At 43.7% G+C, this 13,037-nt stretch overlaps 1 protein-coding gene across 2 annotated transcripts in view; it reads right to left on the reverse strand.

Annotated features, from left to right (window-relative positions):
• RECQL5 (RecQ like helicase 5) overlaps window positions 1–13,037 on the reverse strand; it is a 178,803-nt gene that overhangs the window by 162,347 nt on the left and 3,419 nt on the right. The window lies entirely within an intron of this gene.

The raw sequence follows: 13,037 nt of genomic DNA on the forward strand, positions 1-13,037 counted from the left end.
CGGGTGGAAGAGTTGGAGATGGAGTACTGAAGCTGTCAGGGCCTTGGAGGGAGCTCCCCAGTCTGGGGGGGCGACCTTGGGCCTCGGCTCGGGTGCAGACAGGGCTCTCTAAGAAAACATGGAGGTGTCATGGACAGGAGGCACAGGGGGAGCAAGAGAGGACAGTGGAAGAGAGTACTGCCGGCCAAGTCTCCAAGGAGAGGAACCATCGGTTGCAGCCAAGAGGGCTGGTGAGTGGCATGCACAGTCGGGAGGGCACACCTGAAAAGGACTGGACTGTGCAGTTGGAGATGGGTGCAGAACCAGAGGAGAGGACTGTGGTGTCGTTGGCAGTGGAGTCAGGCAGCTGCAGACAGGAGGGCTGGCAGGGCCTGAAGAGGGCTGACTGGGATCAGCAGCCGCATGTGGGACAGCTAGTACCAGAACTTAATTTTCTTTTCGCTACACCATAGGGGCCCGCGGTCCTTGCATGTGAAGGGTATTTGTTTTAGGCCTGGCTGAGTCAGCGTCAGGCCTACAGTGCTAGCTAGTCTGGAGAACGAAAGAAAAGAAGAGATGGTCAGGAGGAGTATGGAGCAATACTCAAAAGAGAGGAATCCATACTCAGAAAAGAGGAAGAGATGTACAGGAGGAGAAATTGAGTATATATATAGGATGTATATAAAGTCCCATGTTCCAATGTTTGACCACCTGGACATCTCATGAGTCCCCATCCCTATCCAAGTTTAATATCCCCTCAATAAAACAAAATGCAAGGACTGCTTTATTGTCTCTGAGGAGTGAAAAAGTGTGTGCCTAACTGGGCAGGGTGACAGACGGATCATTATACTCAGCAGCACCTACAGGGGTAACGCAACACAATTTAAGCCACGCCCACATTTTGCAGCTGCTGTATCATGCGCGCACACTCTCTGACCAACTCCTGTATCACGTGGATGGATATGGGATATGACAGAATGGAGATGTTTGGGTCATGATTAGACAGCTATGATTTGGGTAAAAGGTGAAGATGGGAAAAGACATTGTGGTGCAGGCTGCAGAGGATGACTTCTTTATTCAGCGTGATGTTTGTACAAGAAAATATAGACTTGGTGGGAGCAGCCCGCTGACTCGGGCAGGGACTTGGAGGGGAGCAGTCAGGTGACATGGGTAGGGACTTGGTAGGAGCAGTCAGGTGACATGTACATATGGAGAAGGGTTCCCCTAATCGGACTTTTAAGGCACTTTTAAAAAAATTACATATATTGAAAGAGTATAGCAAGGTATTAAAAATGAACAAAAATTTTTATTTGAAGACAAATTGTATTAAAACATTGAATACATTATATTAACGAGACATTAACATATTGAGAAAATTCATTACTGTCACCACAGGGTAAATATATGAAGAGACTCTTTTCACACCCAACGCGTTTCGGGATATAAAGTACTTAATCCTTCTTCAGGGGTGTAGAAGAGAAGAGAAAAGAAATTCATCTAGGATAATTAAAGTGTAAAATGATAAGTAAATTACCACAACATGTAGATACATGGAATTATCCACTTGAAGTTAAATAATCGACAAATCACTTACATAGTATTAGGTGGTGGAATGGTTGTTATTATGTTTCGTTAAGTTGCATTAAAAACCTGGAGTTAAGATAGCATTGGACATTAGTGCTGGTGGGGTTGCTGTCCCTTTAACATCATGGTCATCATAGAATCATATAGATGTATATCAATTGGTAATAGCCTCATTCAGAGGGTGTTTCCCCCGCGTTCCGCGGATGTGTATCGGCCAGAATGGTATACTGAGGCAAAAATGGAGTCCCTGAGAGTAAGAAAAAATTGGAATGAGTCTAGAGGGAATGTGTTAAATATTTGAGCTGGAGTATAGGAAGTGGGATAAAAAGTTGTTGTATAAATACCTAATATCAATTGTAAGTTAGTACAGTAAGTTGGTGCTCTAATGTTTCTTCTTTATATTTATCATGCTACATATCGCTGTACTGGACTATACATCTCTGTTCATGAAATGTACAATTCATGCCTTAATGTTTATTCTTTATGCTCATCATGCTATACATCTCTGTTCATGAAATGTACAATTCTACATAATTCGTCTTTTATCATCAACTGCTTTTGCTGTTTTCATATTACCGTTCGCAAGATGTATAATTCATTGTATTTTGTCTTTTACTATCAACTGGCTTAGTTTGTTCTCAAGTCCCTTCTCACAAAAGGTAGAATTTTATATTGTCTACCATCAACTGGTGTTGCTGTTCCTATGTTGACATCTAAATTTGAACTCTTTAGCACAGGCATGTGCTTTTATGTCCTATTGTTTAGAATAAACTTCGGCCTTTGGTCTCCACTATTTAACACTACCTTTTTGTTTCCCTTTAGATTTCCCCTGGGTGCGATTGGCCAGAATGGTTGCCCGGCATGGAAAGCGGCCCAGGTTCACTATCTGGGCGGCGTCATGAGAGGCTGGCTGGACGTTTGACATCACCGCCCACAGCCTCCATCTTACTACTCCGGCGGACATGTGCGGTCTACCGCTGTGGTAGTTCGTGTTGGTGGGGCGGGTGTGTGTGACACCGCCCCAACGTGCTGACATTCGCGCATGTGCGGTAGGGGCTGCGCCGCGCACACCTGACCCAGGGGGCAGCGTTTAGGTCTCCCTGGCAATGAACTCCAACACCCAGCTGAACGCAGTTTGCTGTGCCAGCTGATTTGAGTTCCTCCTATACATATACCAGACCCACCTACTCCCAGCTCTAGCACTGCATAGCTGGATGCTGGGATGTGTGGCTGGTCTGCTTAAACTTTCTCAAACAAGGTAACCTTTTGTTTTATTGTACTTGATACTTTTATTTCACCTCCCTTCTTGCATAAACCTCCAGTCAGTCCTCTGGCTGAAATGCTAGTGATACTTATAACTATAATCACCTACTTGAGGTGATTAGATACTATATACATACTAATCCTGATAGTTAGGGATGTCCCGATACCGATACTAGTATCGGTATCGGCACCGATACCGAGCATTTGCCCAAGTACTTGTACTCGGGCAAATGCTCCCGATGCTTCCACCGATACCTGGAAGTCAGCTGTGATCGGCGCGTGGGGGAGTTACAAAGATTCTCCCCCAGCGGCTTTCAGCTGCTTCAGTGACATACAGAGGTGATCGCTCACAGCTGACTGTCACTGCATCTTCCTCCGTGCCCCCTCCTTTCCTCTGTGCCTCTCCGCTGTCCCCTGCATTCCTCTCTCCTTATCTGTCCCTCTCAGCTGTCCCCTCCGTTCTGCTCTTCTTATCTGTCCCCTCCGTTCTGCTCTCCTTATCTGTCCCCTCCGTTCTCCCCCTCCGTTCCTCCGTCCTCCTCCTCCTTCCTTTGTTTATGGAGAGAGTCAGCTGACTCTGTCCATTCACATAACTGAAACATTGTAATCACCTGTGATTACGATGTGTCAGTTTATGAATGGAGAGGAGCCGCTGTCTTCTCTCCATTCATTCTCAGTGCAGCTGAGGCTGCAGAGAAAGGGACTGGGGAATCTCTATCCTCTGTCTCTTTCTCTGTCTCAAGGGGGAGATATCAGAGGTCTGTTAAGACCCCTGATATCTCACCAAAGCCCCCCAAAAGGGCTGATTAAAAAAAAAAAAAAAAAAAAAAAAAAAACAACAATAAAGAATAAAAAAAATATTATTGTAAAAAAAAAAAAATAACACACACACATACAACGTTCACCCCCCCCCCCCCCCCCCCAAAAAAAAGCAAGCACTGTTAAAAAAAAAAAAAAAAAAAAAAACAACAAAAACAAAAAAACTGTCACGTGACATTAAAAAAAAAGTATCGGTAATCGGTATCGGCGAGTACTTGAAAAAAAGTATCGGTACTTGTACTCGGTCCTAAAAAAGTGGTATCGAGACAACCCTACTGATAGTTATCACTTTTCAATGTACTATTTCCTCACTTATACTGGCTGTCTAAATGCCCAAATAGTACTGTGTTACTATTTACCAGTATCTCCATATTTCAATGATTACTATACTGATACTATTATGAATCCTACTCTAATTACACCCCAAAAAAATTTTCCCTTCTCTAAATGTATTATTATAATTTTCTATTTTTATTTTTAACCACCTCTGTACTATCATACAATCCTTATATACTTTTTACTTTCAGCTACCAACTACATTGGTTTCCCTTGATCACTCTTTGCCATACCATCAACTGTACCAACTTACAATTGATATTAGGTATTTATACAACTTTTTATCCCACTTCCTATACTCCAGCTCAAATATTTAACACATTCCCTCTAGACTCATTCCAATTTTTTCTTACTCTCAGGGACTCCATTTTTGCCTCAGTATACCATTCTGGCCGATACACATCCGCGGAACGCGGGGGAAACACCCTCTGAATGAGGCTATTACCAATTGATATACATCTATATGATTCTATGATGACCATGATGTTAAAGGGACAGCAACCCCACCAGCGCTAATGTCCAATGCTATCTTAACTCCAGGTTTTTAATGCAACTTAACGAAACATAATAACAACCATTCCACCACCTAATACTATGTAAGTGATTTGTCGATTATTTAACTTCAAGTGGATAATTCCATGTATCTACATGTTGTGGTAATTTACTTATCATTTTACACTTTAATTATCCTAGATGAATTTCTTTTCTCTTCTCTTCTACACCTCTGAAGAAGGATTAAATACTTTATATCCCGAAACGCGTTGGGTGTGAAAAGAGTCTCTTCATATATTTACCCTGTGGTGACAGTAATGAATTTTCTCAATATGTTAATGTCTCGTTAATATAATGTATTCAATGTTTTAATACAATTTGTCTTCAAATAAAAAATCTTGTTCATTTTTAATACCTTGCTATACTCTTTCAATATATGTAATTTTTAAAAGTGCCTTAAAAGTCCGATTAGGGGAACCCTTCTCCATATGTATCGGTCTATTGGATGTGGCATTGTCTCTCCAAACCTAGGGTAGTCTGTCATCCCCTATTTAGTCAGGTGACTTGGGTAGGGACTTGGTAGGAGCAGTCAAGTGACATGGGTAGGGACTTGGTAGGAGCAGTCAGGTGACATGGGTAGGGACTTGGTAGGAGCAGTCAGGTGACACGAGTAGGGATTTGGTGAGAGCAGTCAGGTGACACGAGTAGGCTGTAACCTTAAAAGGTCATTCAGCCTTACTGGGTATAATTATGAAAAGTGAGAGATCCACCCCTCCCCCCACATAACACATCCTGGTGATCAAAAGGAATGTTGCAACTGTGATCAGGTGACCTCAGACACACACACTGCACCATAATAATCAGATCACTGGAACTTCTCTGCCCAGCTCTGACTGGATACAGCTCCCCTAAATCAAATCACTGTCTGTGTATCTTCTGCTGGCCATCCTGTGAGTTCACTACACCATGCATTTCCTCCTCACACTGATCTGTGGATCCCACCCCACAATGAGAAACATCCAGTCAAAACCCAGGAGAGGCAGCCAATCCTGGGAGAGCTGGAGAAGAAAGAGGAGAGGGGAGGGGGGGATGTGAATTGTGAAGTACACAGAATGTCTGTCTCAGGCTCCTGTATGAGATCTGTAATTCACCTGTCACTCACAGCAAAGGGGAAGAACTGACTGGTATTTCTCTTTTTCGGGTTTTTCGGGTTTACATCCACTTTAATACCGTTTTTACTTTTTTAATCATTGATTTTTACATCTCGTTGCTGTCAATCTCCTGTGGCCTTTTTGCAGCCACTTCCTGTCTACATGCACTTCTTCCAGTGTCAGTTGCAGATCATTGCCTGGGATATGTTTAACTGATGGTGGCAATGCTGTTTAGGGCCCATACATAACTATGTGCTGCATTTAACCGCTTGCCGACCGTCAGGCGCAGTTATACTGCGGAAAATGGCACAGGCAGGTGAATCGCCCGTCATTCAATCAGGAACCGTTCAATCCCCAGGCCCAAGCCAATGATATCTGGCCTGTACCTGGCGATCGGTCCTGACGAATGAGATCCTTCCCCTGTCTGTGTAACTGTAAACACCGACAGGGAAGTGATGTCATCTCTCCTCGTGTCGGTCTTTTCGTTCCAGACCAAGGGGAGAGAAGACAAACAAGTAAGTGCACCAAGACTACACTGACACCAGGTCATGTTTCACCCCCCCAATTAACCCCTTCACCACCTGTCACTGTGTCACCCAGTACAGCAATCAAATTTTTGTACTAGTGTCATTAGTGACACTAATCAGTGTTATGGTAATTAGTATTAGGCTCAGATAGGTTTAGGGACCCCCTCCTAACCCCCCCAATAAAAAAGTTTAACCCCTTGTGTGACAGACCTAGCCGGGAGAGAGAGTTTTGGAGGGGACTGTATGCTAGCCTCTTGCCGATCGATCGTGGGCCCTGGCATTTGGGGGAACGGTGCTCTTTGTGAGCTGTATGCCTGGGGACCCTTGAGGTGGTATTACTGTGGATTCGGGTCCTGGTCCCCCAGGACACACACTCTGGGGACCCTGGATTTGCCATATTGGAATAGTGACTGATTCATACCATTGGGACTCCTACTGTTAAATGCTAACGTCATCAATTCCAGCTACCTGTCTGTTGTCTGCTAAAATGTGTATTGTAAATAAGTCTCTAGTATGGGATCTAAGAGTCATTAGATCCCCATTGTGGTTTGTGTTTAATTAAAGCGGGGTTCCACCCAAATTTTGAACAATATCTGTATGTATTCTCTTCCTTGCCTAGATGCAGACATGCCGTTTAAAAAAATTTAAATCGCCGTAATTACCTTTTCTTTTTCTATTCTTCTTTGCACTTCCTGGTTCTCCTCCCGTGGGAGTAGGCGTGTTTCTAGCCTCTCCCAGACTCCTGGGAGCTAGTCTCAGGCTTCCCAGGATGCCACTGAGCATGTGTGGGAATGAGTGGTGAATGCTGGGAGCACAGCATTCACCACATCCAGGAAATAAATGCTTGTGGGCTTCAAATGCCCACAATGAAGATGGAAACCGCCTGCAGTGAATAATATAAGTTATTCTTTCCGACGAAATCTGACACAGGCGGACATATTACACACAATATGTGAGTATGTAATGCTGAGAAGAAAAGTTTGTGAATGAACTAAAAAAAAAAAAAACAAAAAAAAAAAAAAAAAACGATAGATAGGTGGACCCCCGCTTTAAATCTGCTATTGTGATAATGTTGATTGGGGGTTCTAAGCTACAAGACGGCCAGTCTGGCCTAAAGGTCATGTCTGAGTCATCTAGGCTGTCTAAAGGGATTAGTTAATTAGCCCATGTTAATTAGGTTAATTAGGTTACAAGTGTATTGTTAGAGTAATATGAGCCGGAGGTATGCACCTCCACTGTTAGTGTATAAAAGAGCCTGTATTTTTGAATAAAGGAGATTCCTGTTTGAACTTACATACAGCCTGCCTGGTGTTTGTTCTGAGCTATCACAACTGGGTTAGAACGGCACATAGCTGTAGTTCTAATCCTGGAGCATCGTATGACCGAACAATCAGATGTTGCGATCTGCAATCTGATTCTATAGCTGCAGTGGAGTTTCCGGAGAGCGGAACCAAGCAAGCAATGGGCTCGTTACACCTTGATTACCTCGTCACCTGTGATCACAGTATTAGTGTTACAGGCGACGCAGTTTAGCTAGATTTTTCTTTTATAGCGTCAGGGCACCCACCATATTTTACCCAATAGGGGTTTGACCCCCTGATCTAGTTAGGTTTTAGCATCAGACAGGGTCTGCGTCGCCCCAGGCAGCGTCAGATCAGTGCCACTAGTGCTAACACCCATGCACGCACCATACGCCTCCCTTAGTAGTATAGTGTCTGAACGGATCAATATCTGATCAGATCTATACTAGTGTCCCCAGCAGTTTAGGGTTCCCAAAAACGCAGTGTTAGCGGGATCAGCCCAGATACCTGCTAGCACCTGCGTTTAGCCCCTCCGCCCAGCCCACCCAAGTGCAGTATCGATCAATCACTGTCACTTACAAAACACAACACACATAACTGCAGCGTTCGCAGAGTCAGGCCAGATCCTTGCGATCGCTAACAGTTTTTTTGGTAGCGTTTGAATCAGTCACTAACAGGAGCTTTTTTACCTGTGAGTCTCACTACTGTACCAGTAAATTTAGAGCCCAAAATGGCAAATCGAAGGTACACTAGTGAAGAGGCCTACACGTTTCTGAGCATGACAGATAGTGAAGAGAAAGTCACTCATCTGTCAGATTCAGGCTCAGAATACGATCCTGTAGACAGCAGCGGCTCCATGACAGATAGCTCTGATGACGGAGTTGTGGTCCCTGCCAAGGTCAGGCGTACCAGACCCCAAACTTCTTCTTCTGTCGTTGAGGTGCAAGAACCACAGGTCCTTTGTATGGAGCAGAGAGCCAGTACTAGCGCCGCTATTCCTTCTGGTGAACTGGCAAGCACCAGCGACCTAGTACACCCTGGTCGTACATCCAGCATTGCAGTAAGGCTGGATTCACACCTATGCATTTTTAGTGCTTTTTGCATTTTGCAGATTTGCACTACAGAATGTGTTCCATAGGAAACCATGGTAAATGGACTGTAGTGCAAATCTGCAAAATGCAAAGAGCACTAAAAATGCATAGGTGTGAATCCAGCCTAACACTTGGTGACGTGGCGAGTCCCATAAGTGCAGTTCAAGCTGGCGAGATGGCAAGCACAAGTAGTGTCCCGCTGCCACCAAGAAGACAAAGACAGGCCCATTGTGCCCATAGTGCCCTTCCTGCTGCATTTGCCAAATCCTAATTGGAAACCCACCACTTCTGCAGCACCCGTACTTCCCCCATTCACTGGCCAACCCGGCATTCAGGTGGAAACAGTTGATTTTACGTCACTTGATTTTTATTCGTTGTTTTTCACCAAAGATCTTTATAGATCTGTTGTGGACCAAAGCAATTTATATGCTGGTCAATTAATCGCCACTAATCCCCAGCTGACCCTTGCCAGAGATTGGAGACCAATTACGGTATCCGAATTTAAGACCTTCCTGGGCCTTTCCCTCCTCATGGGCATAACTAAAAAGAGTGAGTTGAGGTCATATTGGTCCACTGACCCAATTCACCATAACATAAGCCCGTGTTCTCTGCCTTCATGACCAGGACACGATACGAGCAGATCTTGCGGTTCATGCACCCCAGCAAGCGTGCCAAATACGGGGTCAAGATGTATAAGCTCTGTGACAGGGCCACAGGTCATACATATAGTTTTACGAGGGAAGAGATAGTTCCGTAGAGCCGGAGAACTGCCCTGACTACATAGGGAGCGCTGGTAAGATTGTGTGGGACTTGGCGTCACCCTTATTCGGAAAGGGGTACCACTTGTATGTGGACAATTATTACACGAGCGTGCCACTTTTTAGTCACTTGTTTGATCATCATATCGGCGCATGTGGCACCGTGCAACCTAATCGCCGGGGCTTTCCCCAGAGGCTTGTAGATTCCCGTCTTAGGCTGGGGGAGAGAGCCTGCTTGAGATGTAATAATTTGCTCGCTATGAAGTGGAGGGATAATAAGAATGTTTTTGTTCTTTCCTCCCTTCACGCAGACATGACTGTCCAAATTACTACGGTGACTGGTGTTGTGGAGAAACCCCTCTGTGTCCACGAATATTACCTCAATATGGGAGGGGTGGACCTCAACGACCAGTTGTTGGCGCCATACCTAATTGCCCGTAAGGCCAGACGCTGGTATAAAAAAGTGTCTGTATACTTATTTCAATTGGCTTTGCTGAACACTCATGTGCTATACAGAGCTTCAGGACAAACTGGATCCTTCCTTAAATTCCAGGAAGAGATCATCAGAGCCCTTCTTTTTCCAGACGGTGCTCTGGCCCAACTTCCCAACGCAAATGCAGTAAGCCGGCTGCATGAGAGGCATTTTCCGCATGACCTCTCTGGTACCCCTACCCAAACAAACCGCCAAAGAAGATGTCATGTCTGTAGAAAGCGTGGATTTAGGCGTGACACACGCTTTTATTGTCCCTCCTGTCCTGACCAACCTGGTCTTTGCATTGGGGTCTGTTTCAAACGCTATCACACACTAGTTGAGTTAAATTAGCGTGAGGAACAGCACTATACAGTCATAGGCACACGTACACAGGGTCTCGAAAGATATGATGCCCATCACATTTTGAGAGAACCTAATCCGCAATGTTCAGTTTATAGTTTTTTTTTACAGTTTTTATAAAAGTGAAAAAAGGTGAAAAAATAAAAACACACAAAAAAATAAAAAATAAAAAAGCCAAAAATAGTTGTGGTTGTATTTTTCTTCTCTCTCTCTATTGTTCTCGCTCTACTTTCCACTCTACTGCTCGCTCACTATTGTTCTATATCTATCGTTCTCTCTTGGTTTTATTTTTACTATGTTTTATTGTATTTGCTTTGCAGGTATGGTATGTTATACTGTAATGTTTGTTTTACTGTTAACCATCATTTGCTTAGCAGGTACGCCATTCAGCTACAGCGCGGATTTATTTATCTTGACAGCAACAGCGTTTGCTCACACGATACATAAAGCCGTGACTCCAGCGCTGTAGGAGGTGATTTTACCACCACAGTTAAAAACAAAAACGTGCATGTATGCCCATCATTAGAAGTGGGTGGATGAAGGGAGGTATTCAAATGGCGAGCATACGCACTGATCAATCTCTTTTTTTCGTTCAGCCCACAAGCTGCATGAAAAAAAAAAGAAGATTACAATATATGCCCAACAAGGACCGGCAACGTACTAGTATGTTGCTGGACTTTGAGTGGTTATACCAGAATGATGCCTGCGGGTTTAGGTATCATTCTTTTCAGTCAGCGGTCGGCTTTCATGTAAAAGCAATCCTAGCGGCTAATTAGCCTCTAGACTGCTTTTACAAGTAGTGGGAGGGAATGTGTCCCCCTCCTCCCACCGTCTTCCATGGTTTTCTCTGGCTCTCCTGTCCCAACAGGGAACCTGAGAATGCAGCCAGTGGTTCCGCCAGCTGACCATAGAGCTGATCAGAGACCAGAACGGCTCCAATCATCTCTATGGCCTAAGAAACCGGAAGCTACGAGCATTTCATGACTTAGATTTCGCCGGATGTAAGCGTCATTGGGAATTTGGGAAAGCATTTTATCACACCGATCTTGGTGTGGTCAGATGCTTTGAGGGCAGAGGAGAGATCTAGGGTCTAATAGACCCCAATTTTTTTTTTTTTTTTTTTTTTTTTTTAAAAAGAGTACCTGTCATTACCTATTGGTATCATAGGGGATATTTACATTCCCTGAGACAACAAAAATGATAAAAATAATAAAAATAAGAAAAAAGCACAAAAAAAAAAAAAAAATTAAAAGCACCCCTGTCCCCCCTGCTCTCGCGCAAAGGCGAACGCAAGCGTCGGTCTAGCGTCAAATGTAAACAGCAATTGCACCATGCATGTGAGGTATTACCGCGAAGGTCAGATCGAGGGCAGTAATTTTAGCAGTAGACCCCCTCTGTAAATCTAAAGTGGTAACCTGTAAAGGCTTTTACAAATCAATGCAGTTTGTCGCTGCTGCACGTTTGCGCAATTTTAAAGCATGTCGTGTTTGGTATCCATGTACTCGGCCTAAGATCATCTTTTTAATTTCATCAAACATATTGGGCAATATAGTGCGTTTTAGTGCATTAAAATTAATGAAAGTGTGTTTTTTTCCAAAAAATTGCGTTTGAAAAATCACTGTGCAAATACTGTGTGAAAAGAAAAGATTAAACACCCACCATTTTAATCTGTAGGGCATTTGCTTTAAAAAAATATATAATGTTTGGGGGTTCAAAGTAATTTGCTTGGCTTTGTCTTCAAGTGGTTAGAAGAGTGGGTGATGTGTGACATAAGCTTTTAAATGTTGTGCATAAAATGCCAGGACAGTTCAAAACCCCCCCAAATGACCCCATTTTGGAAAGTAGACACCCCAAGCTATTTGCTGAGAGGCATGTCGAGTCCATGGAATATTTTATATTTTGACACAAGTTGCGGGAAAAAGACAAAATGTTTTTTTATTTTTGCACAAAGTTGTCACTAAATGATATATTGCTCAAACATGCCACGGGAATATGTGAAATTACATCCCAAAATACATTCTGTTGCTTCTCCTGAGTATGGGGATACCACATGTGTGAGACTTTTTGGGAGCCTAGCCGCGTACGGGACCCCGAAAACCAATCACCGCCTTCAGGCTTTCTAAGGGTGTAAATTTTTTATTTCACTCCTCACTGCCTATCACAGTTTCGGAGGCCATGGAATGCCCAGGTGGCACAAAACCCCCCAAAATGACCCCATTTTGGAAAGTAGACACCCCAAGCTATTTGCTGAGAGGTATGGTGAGTATTTTGCAGACCTCGCTTTTTGTCACAAAGTTTTGAAAATTGTAAAAAAAAAAAAAAAAAAATACATTTTTCTTTTCTTTCTTCATTTTCAAAAACAAATGAGACCTGCAAAATACTCACCATGTCTCTCAGCAAATAGCTTGGGGTGTCTACTTTCCAAAATGGGGTCATTTGGGGGGGTTTTGTGCCACCTGGGCATTCCATGGCCTCCGAAACTGTGATAGGCAGTGAAGAGTGAAATCAAAAATTTACACCCTTAGAAATCCTGAAGGCGGTGATTGGTTTTTGGGGCCCATACGCGTCTAGGCTCCCAAAAAGTCCCACACATGTGGTATCCCCATACTCAGGAGAAGCAGCTAAATGTATTTTGGGGTGCAATTCCACATATGCCCATGGCCTGTGTAAGCAATATATCATTTAGTGACAACTTTGTGAAAAAAAAAAAAAGTGTCACTTTCCCGCAACTTGTGTCAAAATATAAAATATTCCATGGACTCAACATGCCTCTCAGCAAATAGCTTGGGGTGTCTACTTTCCAAAATGGGGTCATTTGGGGGGGGGGGGGGGTTTGTGCCATCTGGGCATTTTATGGCCTTCAAAACTGTGATAGGTAGTGAGGAGTGAAATCAAAAATTTACG

This window comes from Aquarana catesbeiana, linkage group LG12 (genome assembly GCF_042186555.1).
Source record: "Aquarana catesbeiana isolate 2022-GZ linkage group LG12, ASM4218655v1, whole genome shotgun sequence".
Taxonomy (NCBI): Eukaryota; Metazoa; Chordata; class Amphibia; order Anura; family Ranidae; genus Aquarana; species Aquarana catesbeiana.